The sequence below is a fragment of the Ambystoma mexicanum genome, chromosome 10 (genome assembly GCF_040938575.1).
Source record: "Ambystoma mexicanum isolate Mex_15411 chromosome 10, UKY_AmexF1_1, whole genome shotgun sequence".
In the NCBI taxonomy this organism is placed as follows: Eukaryota; Metazoa; Chordata; class Amphibia; order Caudata; family Ambystomatidae; genus Ambystoma; species Ambystoma mexicanum.
This window is the reverse complement of record NC_090932.1, coordinates 1,576,087,314-1,576,114,482: the sequence shown is the minus strand read 5'-3', so window position 1 is coordinate 1,576,114,482 and position 27,169 is coordinate 1,576,087,314. Positions and strand designations below refer to the sequence as shown.

At 48.2% G+C, this 27,169-nt stretch overlaps 1 protein-coding gene across 4 annotated transcripts in view; it reads left to right on the top strand.

Moving 5' to 3' along the window:
* Nucleotides 1-1,557: 1,557 nt before the first annotated feature.
* Nucleotides 1,558-27,169, top strand: part of LOC138492611 (solute carrier family 2, facilitated glucose transporter member 11-like) — a 419,436-nt gene continuing 393,824 nt past the window's right edge. For all 4 annotated transcript variants that reach the window (XR_011276228.1, XM_069619902.1, XM_069619903.1 and 1 more), the window contains exon 1: nt 1,558-1,685. The gene's annotated coding sequence lies outside the window, so the exon portion shown is untranslated. The remainder of the gene's footprint in view (nt 1,686-27,169) is intronic.

The window sequence follows — 27,169 nt, the reverse complement described above, 5'->3', positions numbered from 1 at the left end:
AAAAAGATGATGCCTATCGAGTGTGTGAGACTCCATAGTCCATGAGCATAAAAATGTACAACACACAGCAAAACACCTGTAATAGTGGGAAAAAGTCTCACACTCTTACCAGGTAAAACAATTAAACCCTACAAATCAAGCAAAGCTGCTGAGGGACTTAAAAGGTAAGGGAAATTACCCATCCTGGAGAATTCTCCCTAACAGTTACCGCTTCCAAAGGTCTGTACAGTTAAAATATACCAGCCTTATTATTGGGTCCCTTTTCTGCCACTCCTCTTCAGGGACGTAATTTCACAAAAATGCCTGGGTTAGTGGAAGTGACATCATACGACCCTTGACCTCTGATGACAACACACAAAGTGATTTAATTTGACCCAGCCCCAAAGTGCCATCACGGGAAGCGATGGAACACGACCTTTCACCTCTTGACAAAACAGGAAGGGGCATCACATAGCATTGTTCCTAAGTACACAACGAAAAATATGTTTACGATATCACTATAATGTGACATACATTTTATACACGAATTAATCGCCATATGTATCATTAAGATCAGTGTTTATAGGCCCATTACTGTGAATATAAACAGACGTCCAAGGCTAAATGATGAAGATGTGTTATTATAAAGCACTTACACTTAACCGTTTTTTATAGAACACATATACATACAATATCACCCAACCTACGTTAGTAGTCATTTAGTGACCTCAGAAGGGTGAAAGGCTGAGTTGAGGTGTTTAGGAACAGACTAAATCAGTGACTCACCCCTAAAATGAGTCTAATAACTATTGTATAGAATTCCAGAACGACACATTATTTGTTATTCCTATTCGTTCTTATTTAGGGTCACTGCTGAAAGTGTTACACTTGTGAAAACCCATGTTTTTTTTTTTTAAAGCGGCCTGACCAAAAAAGCTGGCCACTCCAGAAACAAAGATCCATGTGGCACAGTCCAGAGCCAGCACAGGAGCTTAAATAAAAAAAAAAAGATTTTGTTTTTTCGGGGCAGCAAGGGAGGCCACAGGGGTAGCTAGGGAGACCCTAGGCGTCACCCCTGGCGACCCGGAAATGACGTCCCTGCCCCTCCTACTAAAGTCGAGCAGCAATTAAATACAGCTGTTTAGCAGAATCAAGCACAGAGTCTGGCACTCACCCCCCATACTCCCTCACCTTCCACCCACACTGTAAAAACGAGAATACATGTTCACAGGTGTGGGTACTTTGAGTCATTGGGGAAGACTGATCCCGCCCAAGCCCCACTGCACTGGAATATCTGAGGCCAGCCTCCATCGCAGCAGTCTACCGGGGAAATGGTGATATCTTGCCACTGTCTGTCCCCGTTCTGGCGGAATGTGGCTAGCTCACAGAAGACGCATGTAGGGACTTGCGTATCATCAGCTCCTGGTGACTCCATTCCGGCAGCTCCAGGGTTAAGCGGATCCCAGCAGCGTTGGAGGACATTAGTACACAATGATGAAATAACGTGCTTTGCCACTAATCTTTATTTATGAAGATCCCCGCCCCTCCCTTTTGAACTATGTCCGGGTCTCAGATGCCTTTATGTAAAAGTGAGCTAACTTTTGCAAACGCTGGAAATGTGACCATTTTATACGTGTGATCCTTCCTGCCGGGATCCGGGACACTTCTGGCGCCATAGGCAGCCCACGGGAGCGTGGAGTAACAGGGTAAGGCGTTATTTATTCAGCCCACTAGTTATTGGCATTATAGTGGATGATATTTGTGGGTAAAGTCAGTGCTTTAAATGGGATGCTCAATCGAGGGGGGGCTCTCGTTACGTCCCTAAAGAGAGCCCCCCATGCCTAAGGCAGGCGCTGCTGAAAGCAGGGGAGCTGTGGCACCCTGGCATTATTACCTTTGGTACGCCCAGCCCCTCTGGGTACACCAAAGACAGGACTCCAGTGCACCCCAGCTCTCAGGCGCAGCAGGCAGCCCTTTCATTCAAGGAGAACGCTGTTAGAAACCAGGGGCTACGTGAGTGAAAGGTCTGTCTGCTTTGGGATGCCTCTGTACTGAGAAACAGGAGGAGGGCTGGCGGGCTCGGCTCCCCTATTGTTTCTGAGTAAAGAGTCACGAGGCAGCATGAAAGCCCTTTAACCACACTCTATGCAGAAACTGTAGGAGAGCTGGGCCCTCCAGCCCTCCTCCTGTTTCTCAGTATAGAGTCATCAGGCAGCCTGTGTAGCCGAAGCCACAGTCACACGGGCTGTCTGCAGGTGTCAGTACTTGGGTTTAGTGAAATCCGAAGTGCTGGCACCTGTGGGTAACCATGCAGCGCTTTGGCTACAGAGGCTGCCTGAGGTGTCGGCCTGGCTATGGTTAGGCAGGGGTGGGCCCTGGCATGTGCCTGGCTCTGAAACCCTTTCTGGTATTCTGTCAGGCATTGCTAGCCCCTGGCCACTTAAAGTCCTGGGTAAAGCTTAAATGTATCGTCATTCTCAGGACAAATACTAATGAAGTGATGTTATATGTGGTTATATTGTGTGGGGGTATGCCAGGGCTACTAGGGTATGATGTGGCACTGAAGGTCTGACATGTTGCAAAACGCAGCTCCTGGGTACCCAGCATTAACGAGTGACCAGAAGCTTCCAATGGGAACAAGGAGCTAGTACATAGCGTGCCGCAAATCTAACGTCCAATGAGACGCAACATTGTGTCCATTATTTATGACCCCTATGCCTTAAATGTTGAATAGACGTGTACAAATGTGGATTTATAAATGTTCCCAAACGCACAGAGGTAAATTCCCATAGGTGTGTTTGTTCTGCATCATTTGGCCTGGGGAGCCAAAGGTAGCTCCTGGTAGCTCTTGGTGTCAAGCTAACCAGGCTCATCTAGGCAACAAGCAGGAGCTCAATAGCTCCCAGCTCCCCTCAATTTCGAACCTTCAGATGATATGGTATGATCCAATATAATATGGCTTGGCATGTGTTGCCATTGCTTGGTATACTATGATGGTATCATATGATATGGTCACATATGATACTATATGGTTACTATGGTAGAATATGGAATGGGACAGCATGGATGATACCAACGGTATGGTATGTTAGATATTTGTATGGTATGCATGATATTATGTAAATGGTATGGCATGTGTTGCCATGGCTTGGTATCCTATGATGGGATGGTTTGGTATGATACTATATGGTATGGTATGATATGGTATGGTATTGTGTATATGGACTGGCATGTGATGCCCTGGCTTGGTAGTCTATGATGGTTTGGTTTGGTATGGTCATGTATGATAGCAGACGCCGCCTTGTCCTTGTACAAGGCCCCTGGAGTCCTCCTCACTCTGCCTCCCTCCCACCTTGATTGGCTGCTGGCATCTTCATTTGGCCTATAGGGAGACCGGAATGCTTTAGCCAGCCCCTTCTTCAAAGCTCCACATCTAAGGCCCTGTCGGACCCTGCTCCAGGCCACACTACCCGGAATCTTCAGTAAAATGCTCTGCAAGGTTTTATTTGCACTCAACGGCACTCTTGACTGTGTCATCGCTAACCATGTCTTCACATGAGTACTGCTACTTAGTTTATTTGTCGGCACCACAGAACTCATTTCATCTGCCACTCAAGTCATCCACCTTTCAGATGCCCCTTGCTCTGCAGTAACTCTCCATTCTGCCCTCACTTGCTGTGACTCATTCCCACTGATACCAACTACTGCATTGCTGTGCTGCACACCCTGTGCCATTCCTCAAAGACTGTCTCTGTGTGAAAACCGTTTTAGCTGTGCCTCCTTTCCTGCATTGAAAGGGTGCGTGTGTCCTGCATTGAAAGTAGCTGTGCGTGGGAAAATTGTGTTAGCTGTGCCTCCTTTCCTGGATCGAAAGTAGCTGTGTGTGTGAACATCTTTTCAGCTTTGCCTCCTTTCCTGCATCGAAAGTAGCTGTGCGTGTGAAAATCGTTTTTTGCCATGCCTCCATCCCTGCATTGAAAGTACCTGTGCGTGTGAAAATCGTTTTTAGCTGTGCCTCCTTTCCTGCAATGAAAGTGGCTTTGAGTAGTTAAGGGGGGGGGGGGTCCCTTTTTTCCAATGTAAAACTTTTGACAGGTGGGAATTCCCCTTGGTTGTCCTTATCCCTGCCCCCTTTTCATATGGGTTTTATTTCTTTTTTATATGGAATTTGATATCAATATATTTTTTATATCAAAATGTTTCGATATCAAATTTTATATCAATTTGATAACCGTTTTATATAAACGTATATATAAAGTGTGATTGTGTACTTTGAAACGGTTTGATATAAAGTGTATACCAAAATGTTTTTAATATGGGAGAGCGCTTGTGCGCTGTTGCTTGATGGAGGGCAAAGTGAGTTGTGAGAAGCTAGACGGCGAGTGTTAGGGTTTGGTGACGTTGCAATGATGCGGGAGTGGATTGGACCTTACTGACATCATTATTTTATATAGATTTGATATAATTGTACAAAAGATATTAAAAAATAAAAAAGTCTGATATACAAATATCATCGGCCATTTTTATATCGTCATTATTTTTTATATCAATTATTTTTCAGATCAAATTGTTTTGATTTCAACATATTTTTATATCAAAATGATATCAGATTTTGGATATTGGAATTAATTGTGTTTGATAACATTGTTTTATATCAAAATGATATTGGAATTTTTATGTCATAATTACGTATTTTATTGCTCATTACAGCATACATAAGAACAGCCAGGAAGCCCCTGGCGATTAACATCTGCAACATAAATTGAAGGAAAAATGCCAGGTTTTGTTCTCTTCCCTCGCGCCCTCTCCTCCCCCCCATGCATAGGCTTACCAGTCTCCACCGGGCGATAGGTTTTACGAAGCAAACAGATAGAACTAGACACCAGGCAAAAATTTCTACGGTAGCTGACATAGTGAGGTCTAGTGTTATATCAATAATATCCGGCTAGAAAACAGGTGGTGAACAATGCAAGGTAAAGTACAATGGCTCTAACAGCACATAAAGGTTACAGTCTCATGGCATCACATTCATCATTCAGGAGAACTACAGTCCAATCCTGCAAAAACGAAGACATTGTATCATTGGTTATAGCAGACAGTTTCTCATACGTAGAAATGGCCAATAGCTTATTGAGCAATTCTGCCTTGGAGGGAACAGAAGTGCTCTTCCATTTTTTAGCAAGAGCTAGTCTCCCCGCTCTCAACATTGCCACTATCACTTTTGGGAAGGTATACAGCTCAGAGTCGGGCATAGGCATTCCTAAAAGAATCTCCAGGGGGTGGAGGGTTGGGCTCATACCTACAATGTCTTTAATCCAGCTAAGGAGTTTGGACCAGTACACTTGAATGACTGGACACTCCCACCACATATGGTACCAAGTACCGCGTTGCGAGCACTTCCTGCCACACAGTGGGAACACTCCTTCGAACATCCTTGACAGGGTGGCAGGGGACAATGCCAAGAATGAAGAATCTTGAAGCTGTGCTCCATGGTCGAGGTATATAACGTTCCTGAAAAGATTGATTTAAAGATCACCCTCCCTGCTGGCTCCTCAAGAGTCATTCCAAACCTTTCCTCCCATATCTGTTTAAACGGCTGTCTACCCTTTAAGTTGGCTGTGGTCGTGGATTCCACCAAAATCATTTCAAAGAGCGTTAAGGGCCGAGTCATGTCGGCCAACCAGCTTGGGTGAGTAAGGATCCCCTTAAGGTGCAAATATTCAAAGACGGAGGGCTGATTCTCCCCCATCGTCTAGGAAGGTTGGGCATACTCGATGAAAACACCCTGGCGGAAGAGCTGAGCTGCCCTCTCCAACCCCTTGTCTGACCATGACTGAGTATCACAAAACCCCCTGGATCTGAGGTTAAACGGGGGGCCCCAAAGAGATGACAGGGAGGAAGGCCAAGAAGAAAGCCGTTTATTATCCGTGTTGGGCTTCCAGGATGCCCACAGGGCAGCCAGCGTTGGATGAGATCTGAGATGCATAGGTGCGATTTAGGGCAGGCCCAAAGGAGATCCCTGACTTTTTCCGGGTGGGTTTGGTTGTCCTCCACATAGGTCCAGTAAGTCCCCAGGTCGTCTCTCATGTGTTCTAACACCACACGCAGCTGGGCTGCCTTGTGATACAATCTAAAATCGGGGAGACCAAAGCCTCCACATGTTTTTGGTAGTGTTAAGGTAGAGAATTTAACTCTTGCCCTTTTGCCATTCCAGATAAACTGGAGGATTTGGGTCTGTAATAGATCGAAAAAGGCTTCTGGGATAGTGCAGAGAAGGGCAGAGAAAAAATAGAGAAGTCGGGGCAAAATATTCATTTTAACCATGACCATGCACCCAAACCACGAGAGAGTAAGGGGTGCCCAGCGTACAAGGTCACTGCTAATCTTCGCCATGATTTGGGGGAAAGTTAGATTCAAATAGTTTGCCTCGATCTCTGGGGATGGTGATACCTAAATACGAGGTGGCTTTCCGTTCTATTCTCATTCCTTTGCCCTTCAGATTCCCTGCTGATTGCATGCTCTACAGCACCCATCAGCATTATGCAGGATTTGGTTACATTAACCTTAAGCCCTGAAAAGGAGCCAAAGGGGCTAATAAGGTCAAGCAAATGGGGAAGGGAGTCCTGGAGGTTGGTCAAGTAGGCCAAAATATCGTCTGCAAACAGGGATAGTTTGAATTCACAGTCCCCACATTGAACCCCCGAGATCCCCCATTGGCCGTGATCACTATGGCTATGGGTTCCATCGCCAAAGCATATAGAAGGGGGGAAAGGGGACATCCCTGGCGGGTGACTCTAGAAAGGTGTAGGGTTGCTGAGGTAGAGCTATTAACCAAAACCCTCGCCAAGGGGCCATTGTATAGAGCTGAAACCCACCCACAGAACCTGTCTCCCAAGCCCATTGCCTGGAGCACCTTACCCATATAAGGCCATTCGACACGGCCGAAGGCCTTTTCTGAGTCCAGCGAGAGAAGACAGGCTTCTAAATCTTGACTTGAAACCTCATGCATGAGGTCCAGAGTTTTCCTCACATTATCTGACACCTGACAACCAGGGATAAAACCAACCTGGTCTCCGTGCACCAAGGACGGGAGGTGTTTCGCCAACCTATTGGCTAGAATCTTAGCCAAGATTTTAACATCCGTGTTGAGAAGGGAGATGGGGCGGTAGAACTGGCATTAGGAGAGGTCTTTCCCCTCCTTGGGAAGAACCACAATGAGGGCGGACATCATGGAGAGTGGGAGGACCCCTGTTTCAAGAGCGATATTGAACATTTTGGCCATGAACAGGGCCAGAGTAAAGCGGTAAGCCTTATAAAAGCAAACCGTGAAGCCGTCGTCTCCAGGTGAGGTGCCGCTTTTCAGAGAGGAAATAGTATCTGTTATTTCCTGGGGCGTTATGGGGAGTTTTAGGGGGTCGGCACTCTCGGGAAGGAGGCGGGGGATGAGGAGGGAATCAAAGAATTGGTCAACATCAGTGCCATCCCCTGTGTACTCTGATGAATACAGGCGCTCATAGTATTGCCGAAATTGTTCTGCTATCAAGCCATCATTTAAGATTTTCTCCCTCTCGGGGTAGGAGATTGAATTCACTCTTCTACTGTTTCTGAGTTCCCTCAGCCTTCAAGCTAGGATCCTATCCACTTTTCCCCCCTGTCCATGTACTTCTGCTTTAAGAAGGCTAATTTTCTTTCCGTCTGACCCACCAGGAGGGCTGCAAGTTTCGATCTAAGCTGTTGTAGTTCCACCCACTTGCCTGGGAACATCTGCGTCTTTAATTTCCCCCCCTTGGTTGAATAGAAGCACTCTTCTCTCTTAACTTTTTCTCCTCATAGTCCCTTTCCCTACTCTTCCTCAAGCCCATCTCCATGAGGGCACCTCTGATTGTGGCCTTAAAGGCATCCCAAACTCCCATGACACCCACTTCCCCATTGTCATTGATAACAAAGTATTCTTTTATGGTAGTCAGAAGGAACTGCCTCACCTCTTTATCTTGCAACAATGTGTCGTTGCACATCCATCAGGACCAGGAAGGGGGGGGGGACACCCAAGCTGATCTTAACCAGGTCGTGGTCGGACCACGGGATAGGCTCTACCCCAAAATCAGAGATATGGTCCCGGAGCGAGGAGTCTATCAGAATATAATCAATCCTAGAGAACGATGCATGTGGTTTTGAAAAAAAGGTGAAGTATGGGTCATGATCTGGTCCAGGAGTGTGTAAATCCAGTAAGGCCAGTTCCCCATTAATCCATATGAATGCAGCCACCAGCTTCGTCTGAAGACGCAAGTCGGGACATGGATTAGGTGACTTCCTATACCTATCCGGGCAGAGAACCATGTTGACGTCCCCTCCCACCAATAGGGTGCCTTCCATGTACGCTGTGATTTTCTCCCGCATCCCCGCCCAAAAAAGATCTTGTGCTTCGTTCAGAGCGTATATGCACACCAGAGTGAACAGTCTGCCTCTCACTTTCCCTTTGACCATAGTATATTGTCCCTCCAGGTCGAAGCTTTGGGCCTTGGGGAAGAAGTGGGTTTTGGAGGAAACCAAGAGTTCAACCCCTCGTTTCTTTGCTATATAGGGTGAACTGAACATGTGCTGTATGGCTCTAGCCCTGAAATGTGGTTCCTTCCCCTTAGCCCAATGTGTTTCTTGCAGAAAAAGAAAGTGTAGTTTGAGCCTAGTGAACTCCCTCATCACCATCAACCTCTTAGTCGGTGAGTTTACTCCTCGCACATTCAGGGACCCCACAGTCAGTGATTAAAGGGTGCATCCATCAAAGAAGTGGAAACATCTCTTAGCTCCTACTAAGGAGCCTTTTGTGTCCGTCCCATCGCCCCGCTTCTGTACACAATAGCTACCCATGCAGTATCTTGTGAAACCAATACTTCAGAGAAGGCCGGGTAAGCTTAAAAAACAACTCCACAGAACTGTCTCTAACAACCTTCCCCACACCCCACCCTCTCTACCCCTGAACGCCTAGACTCCGTGCACGCCAATACTGTCGCTAGACCAGGCCACCAGTGTCTCCTCCCTCCGGGCTCAAAAGCTCAACAACAACAAAAAGAGCCCTCCCCCGGAACCAAGCGTGAACAGAGCATAAACATAGCTTTAATGCACCAAACACAGATATGTATGAGGCCCATTGCACAGGCCTTGCTGGAGACACCAAACTATATTTCGTTAATTCGGGTCTCCCTCCACACGTGGGCGACCTCCGGCTGTGGACAGAAGATCCTTAGAAATTGGATGAACTGGGCGACACCGGGGCGATTCTCCTGAACTTCATGTGCCCTCGGACCTTGTGTCTTTCCGTGGAATATTTGGATTTAAGGGGGCCAGAAGGCACTCTCTCTGGTCCACTTTCAGCGGGTTCCACGACCTGATCACCCAAAAGTTCCTGGGACACCCTATGAATATCGTCTTCTGTAACCAAGGTGTATTTGTAGCCCTCAAGTTCAAAGGAAAGTGAAAAGGGGTATCCCCATCGATATCACACTCTCTTGTATTGAAGCAGTTTCGGCAGAGGGGAACAAAGCTGGCGCCTTGCCGAGGTAAAGGCTGACAGGTCTTGATAGATCGAAATTTGTTCACCTTCCCAACTGACCGGACCTCTCTCACGTGCTATTTCCAGGATTTTACTCATCTCTGAAAAATAGTGAAACCACACAAGGACGGATCTGGGGCCTCTGCTGGAAGCACCAGGTCTATGCGCCCTGTCGATGGTTGGTTCATTAGTGTTGGCATCATCGAAGAGTGTCCTGACCACAGCGTTGATAGCCTTAATAATGTCGGATTGGGTTTCACCCTCTCGCTCCGGAAAGCCCAGGAATCGTAGGTTGCAGCGGCCCTCCCTGTTTTCCAAATAATACAGCTTTGGGGAACACTTTTCTTGTCTTCTCTCTAGCTCCACCAAGCGCATATCAAATTAGGTTTCAAGAATATCTATGGAAGCCGTGTTTGCTTCTAAAGCTTGGACACAGTCATCAATGATATTAAACCTCTTGTCCAGGGTATCTAGCCTTACAGCGATGTCCGCCCTAAAGCCCCGTATTTCCTCCAAGAGAGCTGCCATGCCCCTGGTGATTGAGTTGGCGTTGACTGCCTCCAATTGTGATGGCTCTGCCATGTTGGGGGAGAGAGGCAAGCAAGGTAGTGTCCAGCGAAACCGCTGAAGAGACTCAACCCAGTTCATGAAGGCCCAGTCTGTGCCCCTAAATGGGACCAGCCAAGAGGGGGCGTGTGGGAGGCCCGGACAGATCCGTGAGGAAGAGACTGAGAGGCCGTAGGTGGGCTCCCGCAAGTGCCAAAGGCAGGGCCAGTGGACCTGTGGATGGTGCACTCCTGGGGGGGACTTTCAGGTGTGGGGGGCGCCAAGCAGTAGTATATTTCCGAGACCCTGGAACCGGGGAGGGTTGTAGAACACAGCTCCACCAGCCACTACCAGTCTCATGGGGGATCAGCGACGTAGCCGGAGCCTGCCAGGTAGGGTAGAGGCTAGCGAGGCAAAGGGAGTGATAGTGGGCCGATGCCCGCAGGTAGGAGAACGAGGAGAAGCAGCCTGCCAAACAAAGCGAGGTCTGTGGTGAGGGCACTGCCGGTCTAAAGGGAGAGAGTCCAGGATTGCTCAGGGCACTGGTCAGTCCCAGGGAGTGCAACACGATGCACCAGCAATGGTGGGTGAGCAGGAACAGTCTGACTTGCCCCTCAGTGCAGACCTCTCCACCCCTCTAAAAACTGGATCCAGGAGAGGAGGTCAGGCCTCCCCAACACTGATGGTGTGCAGCCCTCTGGGCTCCACCCCCCTAAGACAGCAGAAGCAGGAAAGACACGGGGGATCCCCTCAAGTGATGGAAGGTGGGGGTGAGGCCCGGAGCACTAACCTAATCAGCCCTACGGGACCATGGCTCTTCAGTCCAGCACTGCTGTTCTCACGTGGGCGAAGCGCCTCAGGCGAGTAGGTGCGACATCCGGCCGTTCCCGGGGCAGGCCCGCGCAGGAGCAGGAAAATTCTGCAGGAAGGAATCAGGAGGATCCCCCACAGATCAGCAGCGGTCCTCGTCAAGTTCAGGCTCCAGTGGCTGCAGACAGGGGGCCCAGTGGAAAGAGCAACAGCTCGGGGAGCCAACAAAGCCCCGCCAGCGGCACCCCCCTCCCTGGCACGTAGACGGCAAAATTCCAGGAGCGAGGTGGAGAAAGGCCTCCTCCGCAGTCCGATTCCCGCAGCCACACTCCGACTCGTTAAGGTCTCGCACCTCTCCGGCCGGAGGGGAAAAAGAAAACAAAAAGGGAGAAAGCAGTGCAGCAGCTTCTACGAGGTGGGCGACCCTCACAGGATACAGCAGGAGAAGCGGGAGATCCCGGTACACTAGGCCGACACGGGCCTCAGGCCCCACCCCCACCCCGGGGACAACGCCGCAGGCGTGGAGCCGCAGTCGGGAGCTGGGTCAAACGCTGCTCCGCTGACAGGAATTGGTTCGAGTCTCTGGCCACACTTCGCCCCCGAAGTCCGGGGTTTCTCTTGTTCGATGCTTGGAAGGTTCACACAGCCCCCAGGGGGGTCAAGGCTTCTCTCCCGGGGGGCTTTCGGGGGTTCAAGTCCCTTTTAACGGTCCCGAGGGAGGAAGCAGACGGAGATGCTTCAGAACATCTTGGCGCCCCCTGGTTGTCTCCCATAATTACATTTTTTGATATCAAAATAATGTTGATATTAAAATGATATTGGTCATTTTGTATATCATAATTATTTTTTATACATTTTCTTTTTGATATCAACATTTTTTATATCAAAATTGTTGATATTTAAAAAATATCTGAATTTTTATATCGCAATTATTTTTTTGATATCAAAATGTCTCGATATCAAAATAATATCTTTTACATAAACTTTATATGATGTTAATATAAAATTTGATTGAAAGGGCTGGCTTAAAACCACTATGGTTGCATGGGGGAAGGTCAGACAACCGGGAAATATATCGCTCTGCGACGGGCTGGAAGACACTGCTCTTTTTGAGCTTTTCAGGGACTATTCCGGAAACAGCTATTATGAACAGCTACAGTCACGACGAGGGGCAAACATCCCCAGGAAGTTCAGTGGATTTGCTGGTGTACGAGGGGATGGAGGATGCTCAGGATCCAATGGCCGGCTATGAACCCGAAGAGTTTTAAGACAATGACAAGGTGGTTTTGGAGCAGTCATTTGTGGTCAACGCAGACCCTGAAGATGAGGACTGTGAAGCTACGGCACTGTCAGCGGACGCGGCGATGACGACAGAGACCATTTCCGGCCCCTGGAACCCCGAAGAAAAACAGGGCCATATGTGAGGGAGTGGGGCGAACCAGACTACGGCAGAGACTATTAATATTTATTGTGCTCACTGTTCCAACCGGTTTGAAACCCCAGGGTATTTTGAAAGTAGCCTGTTCAAGGCCTGTCTTTTGCTGATGTAGACCGCCAGCCTTAAAGACAAGGCCACTATTCAATGCGTTTGTTGTTCAAAACCAACTGAAAGCCCGGCGGATATCAATCTGTGTAAGGATTGTATTTTGCTAATGTTGATCGACATTGGCACGCAGGCCCCTCTTTGGGCTGATATTCGTGCCATCCAAGGGATTACGGCCATTGTAACGGGGCGTGTTTAAAACAACATTTTTACAGGTGGTTCTATGGACATAATATTAATGATCCACAGCAGGATGGTCACGAGTGTTTGCAAAAAGCTTACGCAGTTAATTCGCTATGTAAAATATGTTTCGTGTTCAAACCAAAACGCTTTATAGACTTGTCGCACCTGACACAGCCATTGACACAGATAAGGATCAGTGCATGGACTGAAAGATACATATCTAAAACATTATAATCTATAGAATCAGAGAATAACCCACTTTTGAAAATGAAGCAGTTTAGTTCCATGTGTCCGATGGGTGCTAGAAACATAATTGAAAAACAGTTACCAATTGGCCGGGGATAAAAAAAATATATAAATGGATGTAACACAAGCACTTAACGAAGCAGCAGCATACAATGTGTTTGTGCGTTAGTCGCAGGCGTTATTTTAATATGCCTGTTTTAATGTGACTATATTTTGAATAAAATTGTCATTTTTATAATGCAAATAAAAAACGTTGTTTATAAAAACGCACTGTGTCTTTATGTTGAGTTGTTGCGGGCAGACATGTCTGGCCTGAAGCTGTCAAAAATATATTATGATGAAGGCGGTGTTGGCAGTTATTGCGGGGTTGACAGCCTGTATCCTAAACTGCAAACCGTTAGCGAGAAGGTGTCACGGGGGCTATTAAGGCATAGCTTTCAGGGGAGGATGCCTACGCATTGCATAAACCAGCCCGGAAACATTTTAAACAACGAATGACTGTAGTATATGACATCGATCAACAATGGCGGGCAGATATTATGGCTTTGAGTTATTTATGAATGCTTGTCGACCCACTCTCTATCATGTATATCTGCTTATTGACGCAGTGAAAGACAATCTGGGTATGAAGTAATTGATGATACAGTGAGATTAGTATCCAAGAAGATAATTGTGCAGCATGTGATAATGTGAATTATTTAATGTGAATAAAATCTGACAAAAATACATGTTTTTAAAATATGAATACAACTCTGTTCTTTTATAAAACCCCAGTGTGTCTTTTTATGTTGAATGGGTACTGAGGGCAAATACGGCCTTTAAAAAACTGACAGGAATATATGATGACATAAAGATGTCAAGAGTTTATAAAAATGCATGTAAAAATATAAAAGTCAGTATTTAAAAACAACAAAATTCTACAGCGCGATTAAATCCAGTCTCTCTAAAAGTTGATGGCCGCAAGCACAACAGAGTATTATATGTATGAACTGAATAAACTTTTTAAAGTGATGTGTGTTATAATACATATAGTAAATAGGACCAAGTAATAAAGAACAAGACCAGTTTATGAATTGTAAAAATATTTTATTTATAAAAAAGATATACTGAATACAGAAAGGAAAAGAACATGTTTAAAAACATTTAATGTAATAGATAAAATAAACATACAGATGAAAATATACAAAATCTTAGACATGCAGCATGAAGGTCCACAGCACAATTACTACTACAGAAGTGCTGTGAAAAAGCTTGAGGCTTGTAGAGGTATGTGTTAAAATATTTAAAAGCCATAGGGGTGTGTAACCCATCTGCTGCCAGGGTTCTTTTTTCAAACACAACCCTGAGTGTCTTTTGTACAGTGACAGTGCTAATTATCCACCGTTTTTTATCACGCACTATACACAGATGTGTAACGATGATAGACTCTGGGGTGTCACACACATCTCCCTGAACAAAGGATTGCACCAGATCTTCTAAACTGTCAAAATGTATTTGGGCCGTGCTGTTAACATTTAACGTTATACCGTTTACTTTCATGTTGACAGTTCCTAGGGATGTGTGAAAGGGAGATGTCTTGGGCCCAGCAGATATGAAAACCCCACAGTGTATTTTGCAGGATCTAACTCAGAAGTTAGATCCCCTAGATGATTGACCTTGGACGGGATGACATTCCCAGGGCAGCTGACAAAAATGTGTGTTGTCTGAACTTGTTGGGTATTCCGTGGCATAGCACCAGCAGAGACAAGCCATTTCATTATCATCCATGAACATGCAGCTGCTCACGTCATAAGAATGATCAAACAGGGGTGAAGCATTTCAGAGTCTGTGATGACGGATGTGTGGACAAATTAACTCTTGGCCCACAAAGCATTAAGACGTAATTTTGCCAACAGCTGCCTAGTGGGGTTGTCCTCAATGTGTTCCATACGGAAGCGTATGCCCTTATGTTTATAGTAATCATCAATGTAACCCCACTTCCTGAACCACTGCATAGCAGTCTGAACATGACTGTCCATATCGTTTTTCACCACCCCCAGTTATGCTGTGTTGTATTGAGATGTTCTCTGTTTTTTAGCATTATAAGAGCCACTGAATAGACGGCACTGAAAAAGGTTTTTGCCGGCTGCAAATTGAATCATGGGGCAGTAACGACTACATACAACTAGCCAGTGTGATATTTTAAAAAGGGTCCTTTATAGGTGTTTCACGATGCGTCATCTGAATGATACCGTCCCTAAACAAATTACAAGCCTGTCTTAAAATGTTGACGTTTTCTTGACAGTAGGCCCGTATCTCCTGGCGAAATTCAAAGACATCTTGCTCATGTGCCTTGTACCAGGTTATAAACTTTTCTTTCTCACTAGGAATCATGTAATGAATGATGTACTGGCCGGGGTTGGAATCGAGCCCAGATTATTTTGGTTAGCGGCTGTGTTAAAAAGATCGGGAAAGAAAGACTCTGAACCAGGAAATCTAAACGCCTTTAGAAGTTTGCAGAGTTTCATGGGTAAAACGTGCAAGGAGTCAATTAAACATATTTGTAGCGGTACCACAAAGATGGCCATTAGCTTAGTTTTGTTTGAATATTTCCAAACTAACTGCCTCAATACAAAGTAACCATCATAGGATTTAAAATAATGGGCTAGAAAGGGGTAACCCATTAATTTGCTTGTTACAAAAGTGCTTACAAAGGCAGCCATAAAATAGTCTGTAAATTCCCAACAGCTGTCTCCTGTTAGATGTCTGGTATAGATATAGTTCGGTTGATGGGTTATATTCTCTTAGCAGGCCTCTATGTCATATACTATGTAGTTCTGGGGTTTATTTTGAAGTTGCCCGCTTGTTATGTAACACAAGTGTTCAGCCGTGTTGGCAATGGAAACTTTACACATCCTACAGATTATTCCAGTATAGCTGTGGCTCGCAGGAGGACATTTTTGACACGCGGGACAGTAAATGAGTGGCTCAGACACAATCGCCCCCAAGGCTGCTTTCTGAATTTTCATGTCTGGATAGCACCGGGACCTCACAAATGTGTGACATTTAGGACATTTTTCAGGTTTTTCCTTAAGTGTTTGACATTCTCTGTTTTTGGAAATGTAGTGACAGTGTTGACAGAGACGTTTAGCCCCCAGAAAACCTTTTAGATTCAATACACTGTAAAATAGTTGTCGTGGTGTAAAACATATGAAGTGTTTCTGGCTGTTTTAGCCACTAGCGGGAAATATCGCCACACAATGTTGTTAAAACAGAGTGTTTTGATGCGTCTATTAAAATATTCCTCGAAGAGATTCAGTTGTCCAAACCCTACTGACGTGTCCGTCGGGAGTAACAACTCTGTGTACACTTGGCTTATCCTGCATATTAAACACTTGAAACTGCAGCATCACAAACACACATCTGTGCCTTGAGCATCTTCATAGCGCTAGAAATACTCTTCTCTAACTTTAAATATATTATGCTTTTAAAACATAGCCCGCCTGGTCAGTTAAAAAGTTATTTAGTTACAAGCCTTTCCATAAAGACTAAGCACATTTTGTTTTAAAAGGTATGTTTGCCCCATTTTTAAATAGAATCAACGCACTTTTTAAAAGTAGAATGCCTCTTTCGTCAACGGACTATAGAAGTCCTAGGGTCTTTAGTTCCAGCCGTGGCTTGCAATTGTCCCGAAATCTGCAGGCAGTGATGTTTTGGCAGGCTTCCAGAGAATGGGTTTTAAAGACATCCAACCGCCCCCCCCCTCACCAGAACAGCCACCATCCTGCCTATGACAATATTCTGCATGCAGGCTGCTAGGCCCTTTCAAAGGCCCATTAGTTGCAGACAATTTACCATGAATGGCCTGAATGGCTGCCGATTAGACACACCACCCGCATGATAGCTTGCTCTTGATTACAATAGCCTCAGGGGTCCTGTGACTTTACAATGAATGGGGCCATGCAAATACAATTTAGTCACACTGGGCACATGGCAGCGTGTGAGTACATTAGCCTCGGAGTTTCATTGCAAGGTTGGATCATTCTGATATGGCTTCATATCATTTGCAATAAAAAGAGAAACCGAAATACTTGAGTCAGAGCTCTGGGCCTCGTGTGTGTGTGTCGTCATCTATGAATTCTCTGGCCTGGTGACTTAAGCAGCTTCATAAAGCCACACTGCGGCTGTGTTGCTGGAACACTGCTTTCTGCACAACAGGGGCAATGGTACAATCCAGTGTCCCAGCATGTTGCATGTGTTTGCCTGTGTTTTTCTTTGTAGCCATGGAAGTAGATCTTTACATTTCATTTTTTTGTTAGATATCATAAAACTATATATTCACAAATGTCACAAATTAAAAATAACATAGCACAGCTTTTGGCATAATATGTTCAAAATGCGTGTGTGTCAGGGCATGCCTGTGCATGCCCTCCAATATGTTTTATATCAAATGTTTGAATTTTCATATCAACATTTTTGATCTAAAAATTTGATTTTGATATAAAAAATGTAAGAAAGCTGTTATATAAAAATGCTGATTTTTATTGGCATATCACTTTTTTGTTGTTAATTTTGATATAGAAATCAATATTATTTTGATATGCCATAAAAATGTTGATATAACATTTTACATTTTTAAAATAGTTTTACATTTTAATATAAAACAATATTTTGATATCAAATTTTGATATAAAATATGTGATATCAAAAAGTAATTTCAATATAAAAATATCCTATATCATTTTGATATCAAAATCATTTTGATATCAAAAACTTTAGATATCAAAGAAATGAATTACAATATAAAAATTCTGATATTATTTTGATTTAAAAAGTTGACATAAAAAATTATCACGATATAAAAAATGACTGATATGATTTTAACATGACTTTTTATATTTTTTATATTTTTGATATATAAAAATAATATAGCCTTTATATAAAATCTGTTGTACAATTATATCAAATCTATATAAAATGATGACGTCAGTAAGGTCCAAACCATTCCTGCATCATCGCTGTGTGCATCACCAAACCCTAACACTCGCTGTCTAACTCCTCACAGCTCACTTTGCCCTTGACCAAGCAATCGCACACACGCTCTCTCCCATAACCGTTTCAAAGTACACAACCACACTTTATATATCCGTTTATACAAAAAGGATATCAACTCAATATAAAATTTCATATCGAAACATTTTGATATAAAAAATAAATTGATATCAAATTCCATATCAAAAATAAATCAAACCTATTTCAAAAGGGGCCAGGGATAAGGAAAACAAGGGGAGTTCCCAGCTCTCAAAAATGATACATTGGAAAAAAGGAGCCCCCTTAACTACTGCTGTGTGTGCGAAAATCATATTTTTTTTTGCTGTGCCTCCTTTTCTGCATTGAAAGTAGCTGTGTGTGTGAAAATTGTTTTTATCTGTGCCTCCTTCCTGGATTGAAAGTAGCTGTGTGTGTAAAAATCGTTTTAGCTGTGCCTCCTTCCTGCATTGAAAGTAGATGTGTGTGTGTAAAAATCGTTTTTAGCTGTGCCTCCTTTCTTGCACTGAAAATAGCTGTGTGTGTGAAAATCGTGTTTTAGCTGTGCCTCCATTCAGCCATTGAAAGTATCTGTGTGTGTATGATTTTTTTTTTAGCTGTGCCTCCTTCCTCCATTGAAAGTACCTGTTTGTGTAAAGATCATGTTTAGCTGTGCCTCCATCCTGCTTGTTTGATCTTACAACTAATACCCTTCTGGCCTATTGTGCCAAGTGGATCAAGTTCAGAAATGTGCTTTGCAGCATACTCACCCCCACCTCACCTCCCACCTTCTCTCTGCCTCTCTCTTCCTCATTTGTTCCAAAATGGCACTCTCCCTCTCCCCTATCTTCTCCAACTGCTACACCATCCCCTAGCCTCCTTCTCTCACTAAATCTGGACGGAACAAAACATAAAAAAGACATACTTGCTGATAACCCAGGCCTCCCAATTGCAGACACCTATGTCAGTGCATCCTCAAGGGAAATCTTCACTGGCATCATCTTTTCCATCCCATCTCCTGAACTATGGACCTCTCACCTCACTGCACTCTCCCACCTTATTCTTCAACTTCCATTAATGGCAGCACCAAGTGGGGAGTCCTCCTTATGGGTTTCTTCTCTTCTCGCTGCTGTATCAATATTTACATCAGGCCAATCTCCTCCTATTTGACACGGTCCTGCCTTCTCTCATCAACCTCCTTCCTTTCCATGCCCTTCCCTCTTCTACCCTCTCCACTCCACCTCTCCAGATGGATGCCCGGTGTCCCAACACCCCACCTCAAAAAACCTTTAAAGACAGCGACCGGGAGGCCACCAGGGGGCGCACAGGCAATGGCAGCCTGATTTGCGAGCTCCTCCTGAGGCCGGGTCGGAACGGGGTCTGAGCCCCCCCCGAGACCCCCCCACGGAGCGCAAGCGGGTCGATTGGACCGTCGGCCCCCCAGCATCCCCGCGGAGCGAAAAAACGGAGCCTAAGAACCGTCGGACGACGGAGTTCCACGGACGCGGCAGCGGGACCGTCGCAGGAGGCCGAGAGCACAGCCCTGTGCGGAGCCTGGGGAGAAGCGAGCGGACCCGCCGGCGCTGGCCTTCACCTCCCCCTTCAGGAGGCGCGAGCCGCCGGGACGCCTCGAGGCGAGAAGTCATCCGCTCGGAGCGGACCCCGGAGTGGCCCCCCCACCTCAACGGGAGCGCCGAGGGAAGCCGCGGGGCCGCGCGGGGAGCCGCGGCCTGACAGGTACGAGACACGGAGGGGGGGCGGCCGGGCCTCTTTCTCCACCGCCAGCGGGACCCTGCGCGGGCCGCGGGCGGGACACCAGGGGCCCACGCCGTCCCATTGAGGGCCGTGACCCACCGCCTCGTGGTCGCGCGGAGCGCCCCACTCTCCCCTCTCCAGTGGGTGCCTAAGGGACACTACAGGACCCGCTATCACCCCCCCCGGGTGTGTGGCCCCCACTGTGTGCAGACGGGGCGTGTGCCCGCCCGGGGGCAACTCTTAAGAAGCAACTTGAACACCCAACGAAACAACGTCGACACACCAGAGGCAAAAGCACCCCTCGCCCACTCCAGAGGGGAAGTATCGTCCTGCGAAAATACAATGGAGGAGCACAGGAGGTACTGCGGTGGTACAGCGGAGGCCACCCTGGGTGTGAGGCCCCCGCCCGAGGTTGGTGGGGCGAGTGCCCGCCTGGGGTCACCAATCAAGGACCGGTAGGACCGCCCGGAAGGGGTGAGGAGGGTATACCTTGCCGGGAGAGACCCCCAACGGAAAGAAGACAGCATACCACCCCGGGGAGGCAATAGCACTCCTCCCCCACACTAGAGGGAAATTAACTTTCTAAGAAAGAAAATCGAGGTGCCGGGGGGTCAACCTAATGGACTGGCAGCAGAACCTGCAAAAATATCGGTACCGAGACCCGGACCTCCCCGCTACAGGACGACCCCGCGGTGAGGGAATGGCCCATCTGGAGCCTCCTGCACCCTCCACGGCCGCAATGGAGCGGGGCTTCGCCTCCATATTGCAAGAGATCCGAGATATGCGGGCGGACATTGCCCAAAAATTTGAAAAAATGGACCACCGGGTCGATAAAGTTGAGGACAGACTCCTTCAGGTCGAATCCAACCAATCTTCAGCGGCCACCCTGGAAGTGGAGGTAAACATGAGGCTAGCTGCCCTGGAGAAAAGGGAGGAGGAGAGGTCAAGACAGATGGACGACTTCGAGAACAGGGAGCGGAGGAACAACCTCAGGATCTTTGGGGTCCCGGAGACGGAGGGGGAGACGGAGAGGGAGCTGACCCGTGTGGTGCGTAATATAATTGCCCTCCTCTTTGAAGAAGAGATGACTACAGAACCCATATTCGATCGGATACATAGAGCGGGAGGCCGAGCAGGAGGCCCCCGGTCGATTCTGGTGCGGTTCCACTACTATCAGGAAAAGACGCGAGTGTTGGCGGCCGCTAGGAGGGCCAAGGAGATCACATACAACAACTCCCAGATCTCCATTTTCCAGGACCTCTCAGCGTACACCCTGGCCAGACGGAGGATGTGCCGCCCCCTTACGCAGTTGCTGAAGGAGAAGGGAGTGCAATACAGATGGGGCTTCCCCTTCTCCCTAACGTTCGAGTACCTGGGCCAGAGAACGACATTGATCTCAGAGGAGGCCGAGCAGGAGGCCCCCGGTCGATTCTGGTGCGGTTCCACTACTATCAGGAAAAGACGCGAGTGTTGGCGGCCGCTAGGAGGGCCCAGGAGATCACATACAACAACTCCCAGATCTCCATTTTCCAGGACCTCTCAGCGTACACCCTGGCCAGACGGAGGATGTGCCGCCCCCTTACGCAGTTGCTGAAGGAGAAGGGAGTGCGATACAGATGGGGCTTCCCCTTCTCCCTAACGTTCGAGTACCTGGGCCAGAGAACGACATTGATCTCAGAGGAAGATATTAAGGGGGCTATCCAGGACTATGTCTCTGATCCAGCGCCCCATCGGGAGCCACGGGGGCCAACCGGGGTCGGAGCTGGAGGCCCGGGCCCACCGAGAGAAAGACGGAAAAAGTCAGGAGCGAGAAAATTCAGGAGAATAAATACACCCTCCCCAGTGAAAGAAGGACAGCAGAACGACTCTGAGGGGCAGTAGCTGGGCAGTCCCGGTGTGAACGTGGCCTCTGGGGCTCCCCAGGGGGCACGGGTTTACTTGAGGGTGAGAAGCCCGGCAAAAGAAAGGAGTAGAGGAGGAAACTAGAAGCCCCACGCAAAGCAAGTTGGGTGGGTGAAACCGGGGGGGGCGAGGGGGGGGCTCATAATAATGTGCTTGTTAATGATCGCCTGGCCGAGAGGGGCAGGCTGGTGGTCCGGCCAAACTGCCAGTGATGGCTGAACTATCTGGCTGGACGCCGGGGCAGGGGGTGGGGGGACGGAAACAATTTGGGGGTTGTTTGTTAAGGGAGGGGTTTGGGGGTCAGTTGGGGAAATATGCCAGGAGTGTCCATAAGACAATTTATGGGGAGCTAGAGAGGAGAATTGTTGCGAGGCAATCATCCGTTAGAATAGAATTCATAGACAATGGCTGATGGTCTGCCGGCCCTGGGGGTGGGCACCCTGAATGTTCGGGGCTTGAATACCCCATCGAAGAGGTCCATGATCTGCAGGGAGTTTAGGAGGGCTAAACTAGACCTTTTGTTTGTGCAGGAAACCCACTGGGCAAGGGGAAAGGAGCCCAGGTTGCGGGGGGGGGAATCGAGGAGGTCTTCCATGCGTCCCATAGGGCCAAAAAGAGAGGAGTGGCCATCTTGGTAGCTAGAGATGCAGGGTTTGAGAAAGAAGACATCCTTAAAGACCCGGAGGGAAGATACCTGTTGGTCAGGGGCACCCTACGGGGTTCCCCCCTCACCCTGGCTGTAGTGTATGGCCCCAATGAAGGACAGGCCCTATTTTGGGAAACTGTGAGAGATAGGATCAGATTATTCGTGCAAGGCCCGCTAGTGGTAGGGGGAGACTTCACCATGGTCCTTGACCCGACTATGGATAGGAGAAGGGTAGACCCCCTCACTTCCAGAACTGCAGATGAAGCCATGGCGAAATCTTTCCAGAGGGTAAATGAGGAACTGGGCCTAACAGACACAATGCCTTCTCCCAGAGGGTGAATCCCTTCCTTCACCTATTATTCAGCCATACACAACTCCTTCTCCCGAATAGACTACGTCCTGGTAGAGGAGACAATCAGTCCATATGTGTCAGGCTACAGAATAGACCCTGTACCCTGGTCAGACCATGATTTGGTTAAAGTTACAATCGCGTTGGGGTGGTGTAGGGAGCGCAGAGGGCGTTGGAAGTGCAACAACGCTCTGTTAAAGGATGGGGCCCTCTTTCAGGAGGTCTTGGACTCCATAACAGAGTTCTTTGACCTAAACGACAACGGGGAGGTCGCCACTCACACGCTCTGGGACGCCTTCAAGGCGACCCTGCGAGGGGTCCTCATAAAACTGGGGGCCCAGAAGAAAAGGGAGAGGGAGATACAGGAGAAGGCCCTGAGAGTTAGGATATCCCGCCTCCAACCGGCAAGCTCTCCGGGGCGCCCATTAGAGGGTGACCGGGTGGCCGCCCTCGAAGACTGTAGGCTACAGCTTAAAGATCTGCTCCTACATAAAACAGGAAGGTGCCTCCAACTAACTAAACAAAAATACTATGAGAAGGGGGACAGGGCGGACCGAATCCTAGCCTGGAAGTTGAGGGAGGTCCAGAGGAATAGAAGGGTGAGGGAGGTGAAGGACGCTCAGGGGCACCTTGGCAACGACTCCCCCCATATCGGGGAGGCTTTCCGCCAATATTACACGGCCCTCTATTCCTTAGAATATGATGGAGATGATGGACAGATAGAAACCTTCCTTTATTCAATACAGATTCCATCCCTCTCAAGGGAAATGGCAGAAGGGATAGAGGGCCCGGTCACTGAGGAAGAGGTGGACAGGGTGATCTCTGGGATGAGGGTGGCATCCTCCCCCGGGGAGGATGGCTTCACAGTTTTCTTTTACAAAAAGTTCCGGTCCTCTTTGATCCCATACTTGGTGCGGGTCTTCAACGAAGTGCTGGTTGGGGGCATACTCCCCGAGTCTATGATGGGAGCCGTGATAGCAGTCCTGCCCAAGGAGGGGAAGGACCCCTCGGAATGCTCCTCCTATCGGCCCATATCATTGTTAAATGTTGATGTGAAGATCCTGGCCAAGGTGGTCGGGAAAAGGCTGGAAGGCATTATGCCGAAGTTAATCCACGGGGACCAGGTGGGCTTCATAAGCGGGAGGCAGGGCTCAGATAACATCCGCAAGACCCTAGACCTGCTCCACTTTGCCCAAACATCGGGACTTGACGCTTGTGTCCTCTCACTAGACTCGGAGAAGGCCTTCGACCGGGTCGAGTGGCGTTATATGGAGCTTCTCCTTCAAAGAATGGGCTTTGGGACCCACATCATGAGATGGGTAACTGCACTCTATAGAGCCCCCACAGCGAGGGTACAGGTAAACGGGACACTGTCTGGGTCATTCCCCCTCTCCCGAGGGACAAGGCAGGGGTGTCCACTCTCCCCCCTGATCTATGTCCTCACCATGGAGGCCCTGGCAATCGCGGTTAGAGCGCAACCGGGCATTAAGGGAATAAGAAGGGGAGAGATCCAGTTCAAACTTTCCCTGTTTGTGGATGACATTTTGGCCTACCTTGTGGACCCGGGCTCTTCCCTCCCCCCCCTCCTGGCCCTGGTGTCAGCATTTGGTCGATTCTCGGGCCTAAAAATAAACACTGCAAAATCGGTCCTGCTCCCAATGCGAATAATGGACCCGGTACTCGACCCCCTGAACAGGTTCCACGGGATCAAGGTGGAGAAGGTCGCCATACGGTACTTGGGGGTTCTCCTCACCAGAGATATGTCGAATCTGGGCCCCGCCAACTATGGTCCCATGATGAAGGAGATCACTGCAGACTTGAGGAGATGGGGTAAAATGATCCTCTTGTGGTATGGCCGAATGACGGCCATCAAAATGAACGTCCTGCCACGACTCCTGTACCTATTCACAGCACTCCCGACCAGGGTCCCGGCACAGAACTTCAAAGACCTACAATCGGGGGTCCGTGACTTTGTGTGGCAAGGCAAGACCCCGAGAACTGGAAGGGCCGTCCTGACCCTACCTAGGGAGGAGGGGGGATTTGGGCTGCCAGACTTTCATCTCTACTTCTGCGCTGCCCAGCTGCGTGTCCTTCTGGAACACATGAAGGAGGGGCTGAGAACGTACTGGTCCTACCTAGAGGATATGGACGCCCATCCCCACAAAGTCCGCGACCTCCTGTGGACGCCTCGCAGGGAAATCCCAAGGCGCTTACGGGCTCACCCGACCCTGGGAGTCCTGTGGGACGTCTGGAAGGAAGGCCCTCAGACTGCTCACCTCACCACATGGCCATCTCCAATGACATCTCTCTGGGGACACCCCATCAACCTGGGAGGAAGAGGGTTCAGGCACACACAAGTCAGACAAGGGGATGGAATGGGTGGGGCAGATGTTCAGGGACGGTGAATTTTTACCCTACGAGGAGCTCAGGGAGGCACTGGGTTGTGACTCAATATCTATCTTCGAATACCTCCGCCTGAAGGGCATCCTCTGCGACCCATCATGGGGCACCAATCTCCGAAGACAGCTGACCCCCTTTGATAAGCTCCTCGATTTGGCGGCCTCCAGGAAGGGGGCAGTCTCAAGTTTGTACAGGGTCCTAAACATGTACAACCTTCAGGGCAGGAGGAGTTTTCGCTTGTTCTGGGAAGGCCTGGCAGGGGCCGAAATCTCTGAAGATGATTGGGCCAGGATATTTAAAATTGCATTTCACGGAAATCTTTTCACTGCTGACATGGAGCATAACTTTAAGATACTGCAGGGATGGCACAGAGACCCCGCAAAATTGTCCAAAATGTTCCCAGGAGTGTCGTCAAGGTGCCCGAGAGGGTGTGGGGAGACGGGGACCAGAAGCCACATGTGGTGGCACTGTTCGAAGGTTCAAGCATTTTGGGAACAAGTGAGGGACTGGATGGAGGAAGTGACCGAGGTCCGTATACCTCTTAATTCCCTGACAATGCTGCTGGGCCTTCCCCCAGAGGACACAGAGGGGCACCGATACCCTAGGATGTGTGAAACAATGTTAAGGGCTGGAAGAGTGGCCTTGGCCCAAAAATGGAAAAGTCCGGAGGCCCCCTCGAAGGAGGACTGGCTGAAAAAGGTCAAAAATATGTTTTTGATGGACACATTGACAGCCATGGTAAACAACAATATGAGCTCATTCCTCACGGACTGGTCGGGTGTCCAGCAATCCTGGGGATGGGACGTGCACTGAACCCACCGAAAGGCCTCCCATCCTGGAGACGACGGGATAGACTCTATCTTGCAGGTCAGCCAAATTTGGGACCCTAGGACCCGGGGAATGGCAGAAGCCAGCCAACTGATGTCGTGGTTATGCATCGCAACAACTCTGGGACAAGGGAGACGGAGGCATCTCCGTGAGTCTCCCAAGAAGAGCACTCTGAACTGGACACGGGGAAGGGGGGGGGAATTCAGGGGTGGGGCGGGTGGGTATTGGGGAGGGTGGGGGGTTACACTGTTCTTTTTCCTGGTTTGTTTGTTTGTAAAATTTAAAATGCCAATAAAAACGGAAGTTTAAAAAAAAAAAGACAGCGACCGCCTCCATCTGGCAACACTCAACTCAGGCTCAGCCATCAAACATTTTGCTGACATCTGCCTTCTCCTTGAAAACACTGATCTGGACATACTTGCACTCACAGAAACTTGGTTCAATGCCAGCTCAGTTACTTCCTTTGACTCGCTCCTCCCAGACGGCTATAAGATCACCTCTAAAGCTCAAGCCCACTGTGCTGGCAGTGGAGTTGCCTTAATCTTCCCAGAGTGGATTCCTTCCACCATCCTACTCACTCAGCAGTAGTTGTCCTTTGAGAGCCTAGTGTGAAAATTGGTCATCTCTCCTTGCTCCACCCTGACCACTGCTACCATCTATCACCCCCCTGGCCCTTTTCTCTTTTCCTTTGTGAGTGGGCTAATTTCTGTTCCTCATTACTCTCTACCACCTCCAACCTGCTACTACTAGGTGACTTCAACATCCACCTAGACTCCCTTTGCACAGCAACCACCCTCTTTACTGACCTCTACTCCTCCCTACACCTCTCCATTCTTCCCTCTGGCCCTACCCATTGTGCTGGACATACGCTAGATGCCATCATCCACTCCAACCTCACTCTCACTACTCTCCTGGCCACCCCTCTCTCCTTGTCTGTCCACACTCTCCTGGCATCCCACCTGGGTCCCTATGGCGCCATGACAACTCCTCATAAATCTCTGACATCTTCGGTCACAAACATTCTTCTGATGAAATGCGTGTCAGCTGACGCCTTCTCTTCCACCTTCATTCCCCCTTGGCCATCCAACACAGATGTTTCCACTGATTCTGCCCTCACAAACCTATATCTGTCCATCATCAACACCCTTGGCATTCTTGCCCCAGTCATGAGATTCCGCCTGAAACCTGCCTCCAAGCGTAACACCTGGTACGACTCTGATCTTGCAGACCAAACACGTAATTGCAGGGCTGCTGAATGGAAGTGGCACACTTCAGGCTCACCCGCTGACAAACTGGCCTGCCGCCTGAACCAGAGACACTACAGACTCTCCATCCATGCCAAAAAAGAGCCCACATTAAGACACAAGTGTCCAATGCATCCAACAACAAAGCTGAACTCTTCAGAATCTGCAGGGAACTTGCCAACCA